Consider the following 21,109-nt stretch of genomic DNA (forward strand, 5'->3'; position numbering starts at 1 on the left):
TTTGACCATTTTCGAGGATATGAGAAATATGGTCTATGGAAGAATTGTGCATTTTAAGGGTGGTAGTAAACTGTGAGGACATTTGACCCCTGGAAAAGATGACAATATTCCACGAAGTGGGCTTCGGACAAAATAAGTATGAGTTTTGTCTCGATATGTGGGATACCCTAAGAGTATGAAGGGATGAAGTATTATGGGATATAAAGGATATATAATGTTGGTAATATGGAGCAATTGTAACTCCATGATGAGTCTGAGTAAACACGTCTTAGTTTGGTACCAATAGAAGGAAGGAAGACAATACCATTGGAGGGATTTTAAGTATGCTAGGAAGCTGGATGTGGGAATAATGATCAGTTGTCCCGATAATGAGTTCAAGGTTTACAAGTGATGAGATGGGCCGTAACCCACAGGCCCCAGGACCTGCCAAGAAGCAAGCACACTCTTGCTGAAGGAAAAACCCTTGAAGAAGTTATGCCTTTATCGACAGACGATCTTATAGGAGTAACACAAAACCTGAGAGATGTGAAGGAACGATAGATGTTTGTTCAGCTTGCAGAATCCATGGATTCTTACGAACTTAGTTCGTCGACAAGAGAAATTCTGCAATGCTTGTAAGGATGACCAAGTGTTAGAATACGAGATTCGCTAAACCATATACAAGGTAATGATTTGGGTGCGGGATGGATTGATCACCATACCGACTTACTCTTATTATTCGCCTTGCTATATGGGATGGTAAATCTGAGTTACTTACCTATAGTAGAGCGACGACGATCAAAAACCTTGTTTAAAACCTTAGAATGGTATGACAATTTTCCCCTTGTACAAGGCAGCTGTTGCCAATCGTAGGACATCCGGTGAGAATGAAGTCCAGACTCATTTCCTGCAGGAGAAACCATAAATTGTTGACCTCCATGAGATATCGATAGTTGTTTAGTATTGGCGCCAGACCCGTCAGCTAAGAAGACCCAGTCCCAGATAAAAAGACAGAAGAATTGAGGAAAAGGGTTATGCCACTACCGGAAGAGCCCAGAGAAGGATTTTTTTTCAAGAATCTGAGAAGACTGACACCGCCAACAATAAGGATGTATGACCTGAGTTTTGATGGAACCGTAACCATGTTTCCAAGGGTGGTAGCACCCCAGACCCCCCGTGTGACGATCGATGGATTTTGAGGAGACCCCAAACCTAACCTATTTCTTTCTAGCCTCTCTGAATCTCGAGGACGAGATTCATTTTAAGGGTGGTAGGTTTGTAACATCCCAAAATTCTAAATTTAGGAATGTTATATTAAATAAATAGTTTTGATTGATTGTTTGACTGTGGTGTGGTTGCTTGTGTGAAATTGAGTGAAATTTGGAACTTTTTGAAAGTTAAATGAGAGGGAATAAAAGGACTTTCCCAAACTTTCATTTTGCATTTATGATCTCCATGAATTCAAATTATTTTCAAATACAAAACCCTAGAGAGAAGATGACATGACTTCTTCCATTTGAAATGAAAAGGGTGTTTTAAAATATTTGAATTTCATTTGGAAATGTTTCAAATTCGGAAAACTTTATGCAACTCAATGATTTTCACGAGAGAAGATAAAATGACTTCCTCAAAACATATGAAATATGAGTTAGAAATTAAAAAAAAAATCAAATTTAAAGTCCTTTTGAAATTATTTTCAATTTGGAGTTATTTGGTTTTTATTCAAATTATTTTTCTCCAAAAATAAAATATATGGAAATTAGGGTAAAATGATTCCATACACTAGAAAAATGAATAGAAATAAATTTGAAATTATTTGAGTATTTTTAAAATAATTTTTATTAGGTTTTATTGCAACAGTAGCACTATTTGCTTTATTTAAATTTTTGTGGATTTAATTTTATGCTAGAAAAATGTTCACATTGTAGAAAATCTTCTTCTGAAATTGTGATATATAATATGCCTATGGATATTTTTTTACTTATTCTTCTCTTATTTTCCGTTTACCCCTTTTCTGTTTTTATAAAAAACTGTACAAGCGACTGATTGCTATCCCTCGCCAGCGTGCGCGACATAGCCAGCAGGCCGGGCTATATTATTTTTCCGGTTGTCCTTCAATTTATTTATTTTCTGTTGAAAAAAATATAGTTTTCTTTTCTAAAGAAAAGGTAGAAAAAAACTCTGCGCACGCCCAGATGCGCACACGCGCAGGCCGGCCGAAGGCCCATGCGGCGGCGTTTCTTTTCTTTGTTTTCCTATCTCTATCTTCTGCCTTTTTGTCTACGTTTAGTCCCACATTGCCTAGCCTTTGACCCCTAAACCTCTTTTACACCTATAAATATAGACCCATAGAGCCTTCAAAAATCATTCAATTTGGGTTAAATCAATATATTGGTTTGACTAGATTCACTAAAGAAAAATATATTTATTCTCTCCGGTGGGACTTCTGGAAGTTGTCTCCCAAGTCGTCTTTTCTCTACCTTACAACCGTAGCTATTTTTGTTCCGTAAAATAGCTTGGCCGTGATTTTTTCAAATAGCATAACTTTTTACCCGTTCATCCAAATTAGATGAAACCAGCGCCTATGGTTTCGTCTTGTTTTCACCTATCTAGTGAACCTGTCACATCAACTTTTTGAAATTTTCAAATTTCGAAATTTGTTCAGATTCATATTCAAACTTCTTTTGATCATAACTTGAGTTTCGTAACTCCGATTTGGTTGATTCTTTTTGCAAATCGAAGCTCTTGACCTAAACTTTCTGATAAGACCAAATCCACCTAATTTTGGTATTGTTAGTAATTGTTTTCTGTTGCAAGAGTTAATTACTTGTTTTCAAAGTTTTCCGAGATCTTTTCTTTGATTCTTTTGCATGAGTGCTTATGTACGCAATTGCTTGCTCGCGATAGATTGACCGGAGTGTGACGAGTAGAACTATCAGGAGTTAGTGCGAATCATCTTCATCAACAGTACAAGGCAAGTTCACACTTTGATCATACTTTCATACTTTTCATACCCAGTTTTTATGCATTAGTTTTACCCTCAAACATTGCATGGCTAGGATTTAATAACATGTGGGTATTGGGAAGTAGTTGATGAGGTAGGAACCTATTGCTCAAACCCAGGGTGTTACTACGTTTTGCTTATACTTCTATGCTAGCTTGTAGACGTGGTTTGGTTTGAGAGAATTCATGACAGATGTGAGTATTATTATGAATTAAGGGATATACTTAAGGTGTCTACTTTAATACACATCTGGGTGGATTGGTTTGGGGCACCCTGGGGACACCAGTGGATTGCCCGGACACCTGGGGAACCCAGTGTTGTCCTAGGTGATCCCGGGGTACCCGTGTGATCATCCTATGGTTCGCCACCCAGGCTCAAAGGGATCATAAGAGTATTCATGCTAGAAACTTCCGTGTGCAGCCACAAGCCATTATGGGCTCTGGCATAGTTGAGTATGTGGTGTGACCTCTTTCAGTGGTAGACTAGCAGATGTAGGGGGATGTAGGTGGTACGGTCTACCCATCGAAAGAGTTAATGCTTCTGAAAGACTGTGTCTCGATCATCCGTTTCTCAAACACCATGTAGTGCGAGAAATTCAACGGAGGAGATCGAGTCTTGTGGGAAAAGTGCGGAAACCTCTGCAGAGTGTACAAACTAATCATGATTAGCCGTGTCCCCGGTTATGGACATCTTGAGTATCTGGTACTTGAATTATTGTTTTGATCTCAACACTTTACTTAATCAATTTGATTGGGTTAATGACTTTTAGTTGGGATTGAGATGGGGATTACCATTCTCAATGTTTTTCAACCAACTTTGTAGTTAAATAAAATATATTCCTTTGTTGTAGGGAAAACTTGGCTTTGTGAAAAAATAAACTTAGAGCCTCCACCAGCCATATATGCATGTAGTGATAGTTATTATTCATCATTATCCTATGGTGTGAATTTGCCAGTACATTCAATGTACTGAACCTTTGTGGCTGCAACGTCTCATGTTGCAGGAATCTTACGACGAGTAAGTGATACGTTAGGGTTACGATCTCTACACTCAACTTTGCCGTTGGTGTTGATGGGAATCCACAACCTTTTCGTTACTTCCGCTATTTGGATTGAGGTAATAGTATTTACGTTACTTTATACATGTGATTTACCTCTGTTATAAATCCTCGAGTACTGTGTGTGTCAGCATACCGATCCAGGGATGACACTTAAGCACAGAGACTTGACCGTCTGAGGTCGGGTCGCTACATATGCTTAGGATTGGGTCTTGTCCATCACATCATCATTCTCCTAATGATGTGATCCCGTTATCAACGACTTCCAATGCCCATGGTCAGGAAACCACAACCATCTATTGATTAACGATCTAGTCAACTAGAGGCTCACTAGGGATATGTTGTGGTCTATGTATTCACACATGTATTATGGTTTCCGGTTAATACAATTATAGCATGAACAATAGACAATTATCATGAACAAGGAAATATAATAATAACCATTTTATTATTGCCTCTAGGGCATATCTCCAACATAATATTAGTATCAATATTTATAGGCGTACCTGAGATATAATGCTTAATTCTTTGTCCATTCACCACCCTCGGGTTGGTGCCTTCAGTTTTGTTGATCTTGGTAGCACCGGACCAATAAACTTCTTCGATAATGTAGGGTCCTCCCCATTTGGAGAGAATTTTTCCTGCAAAAAATCTTAAAAGAGAATTGTATAGCAAGACTTGGTCACCTACATTAAATTCCCACTTTTGTATTCTTTTGTCATGCCATCTTTTAACCTTTTCTTTAAACAATTTAGCATTTTCATAGGCTTGGGTTCTCCATTCATCAGGTGAGCTAATATCAAACAACCTCTTTTCACTGGCAAGTTTAAAATCATAGTTGAGCTCTTTAATTGCCCAATAAGCTTTATGTTCTAATTCAAGAGGTAAATGAAATGCTTTTCCATAAACCATTTTATATGGATACATAACCATAGGATTCTTGTAAGCATTTCTATAAGCCCATAGTGCATCGTCAAGTTTCTTAGACCAATTCTTCCTAGATCTGTTGATAGTCTTTTGTAAGAGAAGCTTTATTTCCCTATTACTTAATTCTACTTGACCACTAGATTGAGGATGATAAGGAGATGCAATTCTATCGTGAACATCATATTTAGCAAGAAGTTTACAGAAAGCACCATGAATGAAGTGTGAACCACCGTCTGTCATTAAATATCTAGGGACTCCAAACCTAGGGAAAATAACTTCTTTAAGCATTTTCATAGAAGTGTTGTGATCAGCACTACTAGTTGGAATAGCTTCCACCCACTTATTAAGATAATCAACAACAACTAAAATATGAGTATAGCCATTAGAGGAAGGAAAAGGTCCCATATAATCAAATCCCCAGACATCAAATGGTTCAATAAGAAGTGAATAGTTCATAGGCATTACCCGACGTCTACCAATATTACCAATTCTTTGACATTCATCGCAAGATAGAACAAACTTACGTGCATATTTGAAAAGAGTAGTCCAATAAAAACCAAATTGTAATACCTTGTGTGCAGTTCTGTCTCCCGCATGGTGTCCTCCGTAAGCCTCGGAGTGACACTTCCGTAGGATTTGTTCCTGTTCATGCTCAGGTATACAACGTCTAATAATACCATCTACTCCTTCTTTATAAAGATGTGGGTCATCCCAAAAGTAATGTCTTAAATCGAAGAAAAACTTTTTCTTTTGTTGGTATGTGAAACTAGGTGGTATAAATTTAGCAGCAATACAATTAGCATAGTCTGCATACAAGGAGTATTACGAGAAGCATTTATGACAGCTAGTTGTTCATCAGGAAAGCTATCATCAATAGGTAGTGGGTCATCAAGAATATTTTCTAACCTAGACAAGTTATCAGCTACTGGATTCTTAGCGCCCTTCCTATCAGTAATATGCAAGTCAAATTCTTGTAACAAAAGAACCCACCTAATGAGTCTAGGTTTAGCATCTTTCTTTTCCATAAGGTATTTAATAGTAGCATGATTAGTGTGAACAATTATTTAGAGTCAACTATGTAAGATCTGAATTTATCACAAGCAAACACGACTGCTAGAAATTCTTTCTCAATAGTAGCATAATTTCTTTGAGCACTGTCTAGAGTTTTGCTAGCATAATGAATAACATTTAGTTTCTTATCAACTCTTTGTCCTAAAACAGCACCGACACCATAATCACTAGCATCACACATAATTTCAAAGGGTAAGTTCCAATCAGGTGGTTGAACAATAGGTGCAGAGATTAAGGCTTTCTTAAGTATTTCAAAGGCTTCTACACAATCATCATAAAAAATGAGTGGAACATCTTTTTGCAAGAGATTAGTAAGAGGCCTAGAAATTTTGGAGAAGTATTTAATGAACCTCCTATAGAAACCAGCATGACCAAGGAAACTTCGGATACCTTTAATAGGACATGGCATTTTCTCAATTGCATCAACTTTGGCCTTATCCACTTCTATGCCACGCTGAGAAATTTTATGCCCCAAGACAATACCTTCATTCACCATAAAGTGGCACTTCTCCAAACTCAAGACAAGATTAGTTTGTTCACATCTCTGTAAAACTCGATCAAGGTTGCTTAAACAATCATCAAAAGAAGTTCCATAAATGAAAAAATCATCCATGAAAACCTCAACAATCTTTTCACAGAAGTCAGAGAATATAGCAGTCTTACATTTTTGAAAGGTAGCATGTGTATCTCATAAACCAAAAGGCATACATCTATAAGCAAAAGTACCAAAAGGGCATGTAAAAGTAGTTTTTTCTTGATCCTCTTGTGATACAGGTATTTGGGAAAAACCATAGTATCCATCTAGAAAACAGAAATGTGTATGCTTTGATAACCTTTCTAGCATTTGATCAATAAATGGCAGGGGGGTAATGATCCTTCCTAGTGGCTTTGTTTAGTTTTCTAAAATCAATTACCATCCTATAACCTGTTATAATTCTTAAGTTCATTCTTATCATTAGGGACAACAGTAATACCTCCCTTCTTAGGAACACAATGAACAAGACTTACCCATCTACTATAAGCTATAGGATAGACAATACCTGCTTCGAGGAGCTTTATATATTTCATTTCTTACTACTTCCTTCATCTTATGATTTAATCGCCGCTGGTGATCAACAACTAGCTTAGCATCGGGCTCCATATCAATCTTGTACTGACATAGAGTGGGACTAATGCCCCTAAGATCATCAAGAGTATATCCAATAGCGGCACGATGCTTCTCGGGGTTTTCAATAATCTCTTTTCTTACTGCTCTGAAAGGTTAGCACTAATAATAACAGGATATATCTTCTTTCCATCAAGATAAGCATATTTCAGTGTATCAGACAATTGTTTTAATTCAAACACATGATCACCCTTAGGTGGAGGAGGACCTCCAGGACTTTCAACAGGCAAATTGTGTTTAAGAATAGGTTGTTGTTTGAAGAATATCTAATCTATTTCGTTTCTTTCATTCATATGCATATCATTTTCATGGTCTAGAAAATATTGTTCTATTGGACCAGTAGGAGGCATGGCAATAGAAGCAAGACCAATAATTTCATCATTACTAGGAAATTCTTTATCACGAGGTTGTCTATCAAATTTGGAGAAATTAAACTCATGGGACACATCACCAAAATTAATACTAATAGTTTATTTAGTGCAATCAATCTTAGCATTAATCGTATTCAGGAAAGGTCTACCAAATGTAATGTGACAAAAAATCATCTTGTGGGGAAGCAAGAACTAGAAAATCATTAGGGTATTTAATTTTCCCACACAAGACTTCAATATATCTAACAATCCCAAGTGGTGAAATAGTATCTCTATTAGCAAGCTTAACTGTAACATCAATGTCTTCTATTTCAGCAGGAGCAATATCATTAATAATTTCTTGATATAAGGTAAACGAAATAGCACTCACACTAGCACCCAAATCACATAAGCCATGATAACAATGATCTTCAATTTTAACAGAGACAACAGGAATGCCCACAATAGGTTTATTCTTATCTTTATCATCGGGTTTAGCAATTCTAGCAGCTTCACCACATAAATAAATAACATGCCCATCAATATTATCAACCAAGAGATCTTTAACCATAGCAACATTAGGTTCAACTTTAATTTGTTCAGAGGGTCTAGGTGCTCTAATATTACTATTATTAACCATATATGAAACCTTAGCATGTTCCTTTACCCTAACAGGGAAAGGTGGTTTCTCAATATAAGAAGTAGGAACAACTGAATCAACATTGTAAATGATAGTTTCTTCTTTAGATTTAGTGAGTTCTTCTAATTTTACTTCAATAGGGGGATGATACTTAAACCACTTCTCCTTGGGGAGATCAACATGGGTAGTAAATGATTCACAAATATAAGCTACTATCTCAGAGTCAAATCCAGACTTAGTGCTAAATTCATGAAAAGCATCAGTATCAGTAAAAGATTTAAACAATCAAACTCGAGCTTTATACCTGACTCTTTACCTTTGTCGAGTTCCCAATCTTTAGAGTTGCGTTTAACTATTTCCAAAAGATCCTATCTGAATTCAATAGTCTTCTTCATAAAAGAACCAACACAAGAGTATCGAGCATTGATTGATCATTATGAGAAATTCGAGCATAATTTTTTTGCATAATAATTTCTCTCGAGAGCTCACGATTGGGGCATGAATACGTCATTGACTTAAGCCTCCCCCAGGCTTGAGCGATACTTTCTCCTTCACGAGGCCAAAAATTATATATATAATTTTGATCACGATGAACTAGACGCATAGGATAATTTTTTTTTGATGAAATTTCAATTTCAATCGATTCCAATCCCAGGCTCCAATATCATCACATAGCCTATACCATGTTAATGCCTTTCCCTTAAAAGATAAAGGTAAGACCTTCTTCTTAACTTCATCTCCGAGTAAACCTGCAAGCTTAAATAATCCACAAACTTCATGCACATACATTAGATGCATATCAGGATGTAGTGTTCCATCTCCTACATAGGGATTAGCTAGCAGTTTCTCTATCATACCCGAAGGGATCTCATAATAAATATTTTCAGTAGGTGCAGTAGGTTGAGGAGCAACTCTTTGTTCTTCCGATCAAGGTGAAGATACCCCGAAAAAAAGTCTCAAAGGATGGTTTTCCATAGTAACAAGTAACAGTAAATTTCAGCACGTAATATAATTTTTTCCTTGCCAAATTCCACTCACCAAAAGCGCTTCACTCCCCGGAAACGGCGCTAGAAAAGAGTCTTGATGACCACAAGTATATGGGATCAATCGTAGTCCTTTCAATAAGTAAGAGTGTTGAACCCGACGAGGAGCAGAAGTAAATGACAAGCGGTTTTCAGCAAGGTATTCTTTACAAACACTGAAATTATCAGTAACAAATAGTTTGGTAGCAAGGTAATTTGTAACGGGTAACAAGTAACAAGTGTAACAAAGGTGCAGCAAGGTGGCCCAATCATTTTTATAGCGAAAGACAAGCCTAGACGAACACTTATATAAAGCAAAGTGCTCCCGAGGACACATGGGAATTATCGTCAAGTTAGTTTTCATCATGCTCATATGATTCACGTTCACTACTTTGATAATTTGATATGTGGGTGGACCGGTGCTTGGGTATTGTCCTTACTTGGACAAGCCTCACACTTATGATTAACCCCTCTCTCAAGCATCCGCAACTACGAAAGAAGAATTAAGATAAATCTAACCATAGCATTAAACATGTGAATCCAAATCAGCCCCTTACAAAGCAACACATAAACTAGGGTTTAAGATTCTGACACTCTAGCAACCCATCATCTACTTGTTACTTCCCAATGCCTTCCCTTAGGCCCAAATCATGCTGAAGTGTCATGTAGTCGACGTTCACATAACACCACTCACTACTGGAATCAGGATCTTTGCCGTCAGATGGCTCTTTGTCGTCCTCTAGCTAATGGCAAAGAAGGTCTTTGCCATCAGGTTAAAGAAAACTGTCGGCAAAGAAGAAGTGGACGGCAAAGATATTGTTTGCCGTCAGCCATCTCTTTGCCATCTGCTAGCGGACGGCATAGAAGCTTTGCCGTCTGCTAGCCGACAGCAAAGAGGGAGGGTGGCCCACTAACGAGTACCACCTAACGGGCACTTTCTTTGCCGTCTGCTAGCGGACGGCAAAGCTTCCTTGTCGTCCGCGAGAAGATGGCAAAGAGAATAGCCAACCAAACGGCTGTTTCCCCCGGCCCTACCCCACTAGCTACACTCTTTGCCATCTGCTAGCAGACGACAAAGAAGTTAAACCTAACTAAAAAATGGTTGGCCCCGCGCCACACCCCTCTCTCTCTCTCCCCCCGCTCTCTCTCTCTCCCTCACCTCACCCGCGCCGCCCCCGTGTCCGCCGGCCCCGCCGCCGACCCCCACCGCCCCGACCCCCACCGACCCCGCCGACCCCGACCACCACCACCCCCGACGCCCCCAACCCCCCACCGGCCCGCTGCCCACAAGTATAGGGGATCACAACAGTTTTTGAGGGTAGAGTATTCAACCCAAATTTATTGATTCGACACAAGGGGAGCCAAAGAATATTCTCAAGTATTAGCAGTTGAGTTGTCAATTCAACCACACCTGGATAACTTAGTATCTGCAGCAAAGTATTTAGTAGCAAAGTAATATGATAGTAGTGGTAACGGTAACAAAAGTAACGTAGCAAAAGTAATATTTTTGGTGTTTTGTAGTGATTGTAACAGTAGCAACGGAAAAGTAAATAAGCGAAGAACAATATGTGAAAAGCTCGTAGGCATTGGATCGGTGATGGAGAATTATGCCGGATGCGGTTCATCATGTAACAATCATAACATAGGGTGACACAGAACTAGCTCCAATTCATCAATGTAATGTAGGCATGTATTCCGAATATAGTCATACGTGCTTATGGAAAAGAACTTGCATGACATCTTTTGTCCTACCCTCCCGTGGCAGCGGGGTCCTAATGGAAACTAAGGGATATTAAGGCCTCCTTTTAATAGAGTACCGGAACAAAGCATTAGCACATAGTGAATACATGAACTCCTCAAACTATGGTCATCACCGGGAGTGGTCCCGATTATTGTCACTTCGGGGTTGCCGGATCATAACACATAGTAGGTGACTATAGACTTGCAAGATAGGATCAAGAACTCACATATATTCATGAAAACATAATAGGTTCAGATCTGAAATCATGGCACTCGGGCCCTAGTGACAAGCATTAAGCATAGCAAAGTCATAGCAACATCAATCTCAGAACATAGTGGATACTAGGGATCAAACCCTAACAAAACTAACTCGATTACATGATAGATCTCATCCAACCCATCACCGTCCAGCAAGCCTACGATGGAATTACTCACGCACGGCGGTGAGCATCATGAAATTGGTGATGGAGGATGGTTGATGATGACGACGGCGACGAATCCCCCTCTCCGGAGCCCCGAACGGACTCCAGATCAGCCCTCCCGAGAGGTTTTAGGGCTTGGCGGCGGCTCCGTATCGTAAAACGCGATGAATTCTTCTCTCTGATTTTTTTCTCCCCGAAAGCAAATATATAGAGTTGGAGTTGAGGTCGGAGGAGCTCCAGGGGGCCCACGAGGTAGGGGGCGCGCCCTAGGGGGGCGCCCCCACCCTCGTGGCAGGGTGTGGGCCCCCTGGTCTTCATCTTTTGCAAGGATTTTTTATTATTTCCAAATAGACGTTCCGTGGAGTTTCAGGTCATTCCGAGAACTTTTGTTTCTGCACATAAATAACACCATGGAAAGTCTGCTGAAAACAGCGTCAGTCCGGGTTAGTTCCATTCAAATCATGCAAGTTAGAGTCCAAAACAAGGGCAAAAGTGTTTGGAAAAGTAGATACGACGGAGACGTATCAACTCCCCCAAGCTTAAACCTTTGCTTGTCCTCAAGCAATTCAGTTGATAAACTGAAAGTGATAAAGAAAAACTTTTACAAACTCTGTTTGCTCTTGTTGTTGTAAATATGTAAAGCCAGCATTCAAGTTTTCAGCAAAGATTATGACTAACCACATTCACAATAACTCTTAGGTCTCATGTTTACTCATATCAATGGCATAATCAACTAGCGAGCCATAATAATAAATCTCGGATGACAACACTTTCTCAAAACAATCATAATATGATATAACAAGATGGTATCTCGCTAGCCCTTTCTGAGACCGCAAAACATAAATGCAGAGCACCTTTAAAGATCAAGGACTGACTAGACATTGTAATTCATGGTAAAAGAGATCCAGTCATAGTCATACCCAATATAAATTAATAGTAATGGATGCAAATGACAGCTGCGCTCTCCAGCTAGTGCTTTTTAATAAGAGGGTGATGACTCAACATAAAAGTAAATAGATAGGCCCTTCGCAGAGGGAAGCAGGGATTTGTAGAGGTGCCAGAGCTCGGTTTTGAAATAGAGATAAATAATATTTTGAGCGGCATACTTTCATTGTCAACATAACAACCAAGAGATGGCGATATCTTCCATGCTACACACATTATAGGCGGTTCCCAAACAGAATGGTAAAGTTTATACTCCCCCTCCACCAACAAGCATCAATCCATGACTTGCTCGAAACAACGAGTGTCTCCAACTAGCAACAGTCCCAGGGGGAGTTTTGTTTGCAATTATTTTGATTTAGTTTGCATAAAGCATGGGACTGGGCATCCCGGTGACCAGCCATTTTCTCGTGAGTGAGGAGCGGAGTCCACTCCTCTTGAGAATAACCCGCCTAACATGGAAGATAAGGGCAGCCCTAGTTGATACATGAGCTATTCGAGCATACAAAACAGAATGTTTATTTGAAGGTTTAGAGTTTGGCACATACAAATTTACTTGGAACGGCAGGTAGATACCGCATATAGGAAGGTATAGTGGACTCATATGGAATAACTTTGGGGTTTAAGGGATTGGATGCACAAGCAGTATTCCCGCTTAGTACAAGTGAAGGCTAGCAAAAGACTGGGAAGCGACCAACTAGAGAGCGACAACAGTCATGAACATGCATTAAAATTAATAAACATTGAGTGCAAGCATGAGTAGGATATAATCCACCATGAACATAAATATCGTGAAGGCTATGTTGATTTGTTTCAACTACATGTGTGAACATGTGCCAAGTCAAGTCACTTAAATCATTCAAAGGAGGATACCACCCCACTATACCACATCACAACCATTTTAATAGCATGTTGGCACGCAAGGTAAACCATTATAACTCATAGCTAATCAAGCATGGCACGAGCAACTATGATCTCTAATTGTCATTGCAAACATGTTTATTCATAATAGGCTGAATCAGGAACGATGAACTCATCATATTTACAAAAACAAGAGAGGTCGAGTTCATACCAGCTTTTCTCATCTCAGTCAGTCCATCATATATCGTCATAATTGCCTTTCACTTGCACGACCGAACGATGTGAATAATAATAAGAGTGCACGTGCATTGGACTAAGCTGGAATCTGCGAGCATTCAATAAACAGGAGAAGACAAGGCAATATGGGCTCTTGGTTAAATCAACAATAATGCATATAAGAGCCACTTCAACAATTTAATCATGGTCTTCTCCTATCGACCCCCAAAGAAAACAAAAGAAATAAAACTATTTACACGGGAAAGATCCCAACAAGCAAAAGAAGAACGGGAAATCTTTTTGGGTTTTCTTTTTAATTATTACTACTACAGCAAGAAAAGTAAACTAACTAAAAGCTACACTAATTTTTTTGTTTTTCTTAAGGTTTATTAAACACACAAGAAGAAAGCAGGAAAAAAAACTAGCATGGATATTACAGTGAAAGAGTATGAGCACCGACATCTAGCAATGAGTGTGTGTAAACATAAATGTAATGTCGGTGGGAAATACGTACTCCCCCAAGCTTAGGCTTTTGGCCTAAGTTGGTTCATTGCCAAGGATGGCCTGGCGGATACCCGTAGGTGTAGCTGGGGTCGTACTGAGATGCAGCGGTTATCGCCTCCTGAGCTGCAGCGTGGCGGCGAGCTGCCTCCGCCCTCCTCTCGTACTCATCTGCCTCCTCTCTGGTAATAAAATGTCTTCCTTTTGCCTGATAATCAAAGAAGGCAGGAGCAGGGAGAGTAATACGGACAGCATGACGTCTGTCAAAGATTAAGCGATATCGGAGAGGTGATTCATTCCTCTCGACAAACTGGTGGTAGACCATAGAATTATAGTCTAAATAAGTAGGAGGCAACTCAATATCATCCTCATGAACGTCCACACCAAGAAAATCAGCTAAGCGGGTTGCATAAATTCCTCCAAAGAAATCTCCATTAAATCTATTATTATGCAACCTACGTGCAACAATGGCTCCCAGATTATAAGATTTGTCTCCTAACACAGCACTCCTAAGAATACTAAGGTCAGGGACACACATATGACATGCTTCATCTTTACCATTTATGCACCTACCTATGAAGAGTGCAAAATAATGTATAGCAGGAAAATGAATGCTCCCTATGGTAGCTTGTGCTATATCTCTAGATTCCCCCACGGTTATACCAGCAAGAAAGTTTCTAAATTCAGATTTACGGGGTTCACTAACACTACCCCATTGTGGAAGTTTGCAGGCAGAAGTAAAATCCTCTAAGTCCATGGTATAAGATTTTTATAAAGATCAAACAGGACAGTTGGAGAATTACGTGAAGACGAAAATTCAAACCTCCTCACAAATGTACTAGTGAGATAGTGGTACTGGCGGCATTTGTCTTCCTCAAAGCTCACAAGATCGGCGTTATGCAAATATGCGTTAAATTCTTCCTTGATTCCCGCTCGATCCATAAAATTTTCTGAAGGCCATTCACAGGACCGCACTGGAGCGTCCCTTGGTGGCTACTCGTCAGCATCACACATTGCAAGCCTGGGTCCTTGCTTCCTTGAAGAACCACCTTGGAACATTTTCCTAAGCATATTTCTTCCTCTGAAAAATTTCTGAAATTTTTAGTAACTTCAAACAAAAGTGAACCAACCTCAATAAAATTGATAGCAACTACTCCTACAAGTGCCTAGAGACTATATCATGCATTAGAACTACTTGGAACCACATAAATTTGACATGCATGCTCAAGAACATGGTCACCTAGGCAGCACAAATTTGCAATGAATAAAGCACTAGAACAAAAACTAATTGGACCAATGGAGGAGTCACATACCAAGGAACAATCTCCCCAAGCAGTTTTGTGAGAGGTGCTTTGAGCAAGGAGATCAAAAATCGTAGCAAAATGAGCTAGAACTCGTGCTTGAGCTGGATATTGGTGTTTGTGGGAGGAAGAAGGAGTGTGTGGGTGCAGGAATAAGTGGAGGAGGGCCACCGTGGGCCCACGAGGCAGGGGGGCGCGCCCAGGGGGTAGGGCGCGCCCTCCACCCTCGTGGCCAGGTGCTTGCCCTTCCTGCTGTGTTCTCAGGGCCAGATATTCTCAAATATTCCAGAAAAAATCATATTCCATTTTCAGGGCATTTGGAGAACTTCCATTTTCGGGGTATTTTTATATTGCACAGATAAATCAGAAAACAGACAGAAAAATACTATTTTTACTTTATTTCAACTAAATAACAGAAAGTAGAAAGAGGGTACAGAAGGTTGTGCCTTCTAGTTTCATCCATCTCATGCTCATCAAAAGGAATCCACTAACAAGGTTGATCAAGTCTTGTTAACAAACTCATTCCGAATAACATGGAACCGGAGAAATTTCGAATAACACTATGTTACCTCAACGGGGATATGCACATCCCCAATAATAAGAATATCATATTTCTTCTTGACAGTAGGAAGAGGAAATTCAAAACCTCCAAAATAATCGATGGAATTTTTCCAATAGAATTGATACTATGAACTTGAGGTTGTTTCCTCGGAAAGTGTACCGTATGCTCATTACCATTAACATGAAAAGTGACATTGCCTTTGTTGCAATCAATAACAGCCCCTGCAGTATTCAAAAAAGGTCTTCCAAGAATAATAGACATACTATCGTCCTCGGGAATATCAAGAATAACAAAGTCCGTTAAAATAGTAACGTTTGCAACCACAACAGGCACATCCTCACAAATACCGACAGGTATAGCAGTTGATTTATCAGCCATTTGCAAAGATATTTCAGTAGGTGTCAACTTATTCAAGTCAAGTCTACGATATAAAGAGAGAGGCATAACACTAACACCGGCTCCAAGATCACATAAAGCAGTTTTAACATAGTTTCTTTTAATGGAGCATGGTATAGTGGGTACTCCTGGATCTCCAAGTTTCTTTGGTATTCCACCCTTAAAAGTATAATTAGCAAGCATGGTGGAAATCTCAGCTTCCGGTATCTTTCTTTTATTTGTAACAATATCTTTCATATACTTAGCATAAGGATTCATTTTGAGCATATCAGTTAATCGCATACGCAAAAAGATAGGTCTAATCATTTCAGCAAAGCGCTCAAAATCCTCATCATCCTTTTTCTTGGATGGTTTGGGAGGAAAAGGCATGGGTTTCTGAACCCATGGTTCCCTTTCTTTACCATGTTTCCTAGCAACAAAGTCTCTCTTATCATAACGTTGATTCTTTGATTGTGGGTTATCAAGATCAACGGCAGGTTCAGTTTCTACATCATTATCATTACTAGTTTGAGCATCATCATGGACATCTTCGTTAACATTTTCACTAGGTTCATGTTCATTACCAGATTGTGTTTCAGCATCAGAAATAGATATATCATTTGGATTCTCAAGTAGTTCAGCAATAGGTTCACTAGAAGCATGCAAAGTCCTATCATTTTTCTTTTTCTTCTGTTTAGAAGGACTAGGTGCATCAATATTATTTCTCTGAGAATCTTGCTCAATTCTCTTAGGGTGGCCTTCAGGATACAAAGGTTCCTGAGTCATTCTACCAGTTCTAGTAGCCACTCTAACAGCATAATCATTTTTCTTACTATTCATTTCATTGAGCAAATCATTTTGAGCTTTAAGTACTTGTTCTACTTGAGTGGTAACCATAGAAGCATGTTTAGTAATGAGTTTAAGTTCACCTCTAACATTAGCCATATAATCACCCAGGTGTTCAATCATATAAGCATTTTGTTTTAATTTTCTACCAAAATAAGCATTGAAATCTTACTTAACCATAAAGTTATCAAACTCATCCAAGCATTGGCTAGCAATTTTAGTAGGAGGGATTTCAGCTTTATCGTAACTATAGAGAGAATTTACCTTTACTACCTGTGTCGGGTTATCAAGACCATGAGTTTCTTCCATAGGTAAAGGATTAAGATCATATGTTTCTTCAACAGGCGGTAGATTAAGACCATGTATTTCTTCAATAGGGGGTAAACTCTTAACATCTTCAGCTTTTATACCCTTTTATTTCATAGATTTCTTTGCCTCTTGCATATCTTCAGGACTGAGAAATAGAACACCTCTCTTCTTCAGAGTTGGTTTAGGAATAGGCTCAGGAATTGGCTCAGGAGCTGGCTCAGGAAGTGTCCAATTATTTTCATTTGTCAACATATTATTCAATAAAATTTCAGCTTCATCCGGTGTTCTTTCCCTGAAAACAGAACCAGCACAACTATCCAGGTAATCTCTGGAAGCATCGGTTAGTACATTATAAAAGATATCAAGTATTTCATTCTTCTTGAGAGGATGATCAGGCAAAGCATTAAGTAACTTGAGAAGCCTCCCCCAAGCTTGTGGGAGACTCTCTTCTTCAATTTGCACAAAATTGTATATTTCCCTCAAAGCAGCTTGTTTCTTATGAGCAGGGAAATATTTAGCAGAGAAGTAATAAATCATATCCTGGGGACTACGCACACAACCAGGATCAAGAGAATTAAACCATATCTTAGCATCACCCTTTAATGAGAACGGGAATATTTTAAGGATATAAAAGTAGCGAGATCTCTCATCATTAGTGAACAGGGTGGCTATATCATTTAATTTAGTAAGATGTGCCACAACAGTTTCAGATTCATAGCCATGAAAAGGATCAGATTCAACCAAAGTAATTATATCAGGATCAACAGAGAATTCATAATCCTTATCGGTAACACAGATAGGTGAAGTAGCAAAAGCAGGGTCAGGTCTCATTCTATCATTAAGAGATTGCTGATTCCATTTAGCTAATAATCTCTTGAGCTCATATCTATCTTTGCAAGCTAAAATAGCTAAAGAAGCTTCTTTATCAAAAACATAACCCTCAGGAATAACAGGCAAGTCTTCATCATCACTTTCATCAATATAATCAGTTTCAATAATTTCTTTCTCTCTAGCCCTAGCAATTTGTTCATCAAGAAATTCACTAAGTGGCACAGTAGTATCAAGCATAGAAGTAGTTTCATCATAAGTATCATGCATAGCAGAAGTGGCATCATCAATAACATGCGACATATCAGAACGAATAGCAGAAGCAGGTTTAGGTGTCGCAAGCTTACTCAAAACAGAAGGTGAATCAAGTGCAGAGCTAGATGGCAGTTCCTTACCTCCCCTCGTAGTTGAGGGATAAATTGTTGTCTTAGCGTCTTTCAAGTTCTTCATAGTGACCAGCAGATATAAATCCCAAGTGACTCAAAGAATAGAGCTATGCTCCCCGGCAACAGCGCCAGAAAATAGTCTTGATAACCCACAAGTATAGGGGATCACAACAGTTTTCGAGGGTAGAGTATTCAACCCAAATTTATTGATTCGACACAAGGGGAGCCAAAGAATATTCTCAAGTATTAGCAGTTGAGTTGTCAATTCAACCACACCTGGATAACTTAGTATCTGCAGCAAAGTATTTAGTAGCAAAGTAATATGATAGTAGTGGTAACGGTAATAAAAGTAACAGTAGCAAAAGTAATATTTTTGGTGTTTTGTAGTGATTGTAACAGTAGCAACGAAAAGTAAATAAGCGAAGAACAATATGTGAAAAGCTCGTAGGCATTGGATCGGTGATGGAGAATTATGCCGGATGCGGTTCATCATGTAACAGTCATAACATAGGGTGACACAGAACTAGCTCCAATTCATCAATGTAATGTAGGCATGTATTCCGAATATAGTCATACGTGCTTATGGAAAAGAACTTGCATGACATCTTTTGTCCTACCCTCCCGTGGCAGCGGGGTCCTAATGGAAACTAAGGGATATTAAGGCCTCCTTTTAATAGAGTACCGGAACAAAGCATTAGCACATAGTGAATACATGAACTCCTCAAACTACGGTCATCACCGGGAGTGGTCCCGATTATTGTCACTTCGGGGTTGCCGGATCATAACACATAGTAGGTGACTATAGACTTGCAAGATAGGATCAAGAACTCACATATATTCATGAAAACATAATAGGTTCAGATCTGAAATCATGGCACTCGGGCCCTAGTGACAAGCATTAAGCATAGCAAAGTCATAGCAACATCAATCTCAGAACATAGTGGATACTAGGGATCAAACCCTAACAAAACTAACTCGATTACATGATAGATCTCATCCAACCCATCACCGTCCAGCAAGCCTACGATGGAATTACTCACGCACGGCGGTGAGCATCATGAAATTGGTGATGGAGGATGGTTGATGATGACGACGGCGACGAATCCCCCTCTCCGGAGCCCCGAACGGACTCCAGATCAGCCCTCCCGAGAGGTTTTAGGGCTTGGCGGCGGCTCCGTATCGTAAAACGTGATGAATTCTTCTCTCTGATTTTTCCCCCCCGAAAGCAAATATATAGAGTTGGAGTTGAGGTCGGAGGAGCTCCAGGGGGCCCACAAGGTAGGGGGCGCGCCCTAGGGGGGGCGCCCCCCACCCTCGTGGACAGGGTGTGGGCCCCCTGCTCTTCATCTTTTGCAACGATTTTTTATTATTTCCAAATAGACGTTCCGTGGAGTTTCAGGTTATTCCGAGAACTTTTGTTTCTGCACATAAATAACACCATGGAAAGTCTGCTAAAAACAGCGTCAGTCCGGGTTAGTTCCATTCAAATCATGCAAGTTAGAGTCCAAAACAAGGGCAAAAGTGTTTGGAAAAGTAGATACGATGGAGACATATCACCCGCGCCCCCGACCCCCCGCCGCCCCTACGCCCTCGCCGCCCGCGCCATCCCGCGGTATCTCACTCCACCGCCCGACGCCCTCGCCGCCCCGACGACCAGGTGCCCCGACGCCCCCGCCGTCCCCGACGCCCTCGCCGCCCCCGCTGGCCCGCCGCCCCGCCGCCTCGACAACTAGGCGCCCCGCCGTCCCGATGCCCTAGCCGCCCCGACACCCCGCTGCCCCGATGCCCCACTCCGGTGAGCTCCCCCCTATTTTTTTGTTTTGTTTCTACTGCTAGTAATTAGGTTAGTTAGTAATATTAGTTTCTTTCTTTTCTACTGCTAGTAATTAGGTTAGTTAGTTAGGTTAGTTTGATTTTCTAGGTTAGTTAGGTTAGTTATCTTTAGACTAGGTTAGTTAGGTTAGTTTCTAGGTTAGTTAGGTTAGTTCTTGAAAAAATTTATTAGGAGAAGAAAAGAAGAAGAATAAGAAGAAGAAGAGGAGGGGGAGGAGAAAAAGAAAAATGGGAGGAGGAGGAGGAGAAGAAGAAGAAGAGTAGGAGGAGGAGGAGAAAGAAGAAAAGGGGGAGGAGAAAAAAAGAAGAAGAAGAAGGAGAAGAAGAAGAAGAAGAAGAAGAGGAGGAGGAGGAGGAGGAGGAGAAAAAGAAGAGATCGTCGGTCCCCGACACCACCGACACACCCCGACCCTCGACACGACACCCCGAGACCGCCTCGACACCCCGACATGACACCACCGACACCCCGAGACCGCCTCGACACCCCGACCCCGACACGACACCCCGACCCCACCTCGACACCCCGAGACCGCCTCGACACCCTGACACGACACCCCAACACGACACCCCGACCCCGCTTCGACGCCCCGACACCGCGACCCCGACACAGCACCCCGACCCCGACACGGCACCCCCCGACCCTGACACAGCACCCCGACACTACACCATCGACACCCTGGCCCCCGACATATGTACTATTAGTATGTACATATATATTATTAATTAGTTCATGTTATTAGGTATTCAATTTTTTATTATGTTCATGATGATG

Source organism: Triticum aestivum, chromosome 7D, assembly GCF_018294505.1.
Source record: "Triticum aestivum cultivar Chinese Spring chromosome 7D, IWGSC CS RefSeq v2.1, whole genome shotgun sequence".
Classification (NCBI taxonomy): domain Eukaryota; kingdom Viridiplantae; phylum Streptophyta; class Magnoliopsida; order Poales; family Poaceae; genus Triticum; species Triticum aestivum.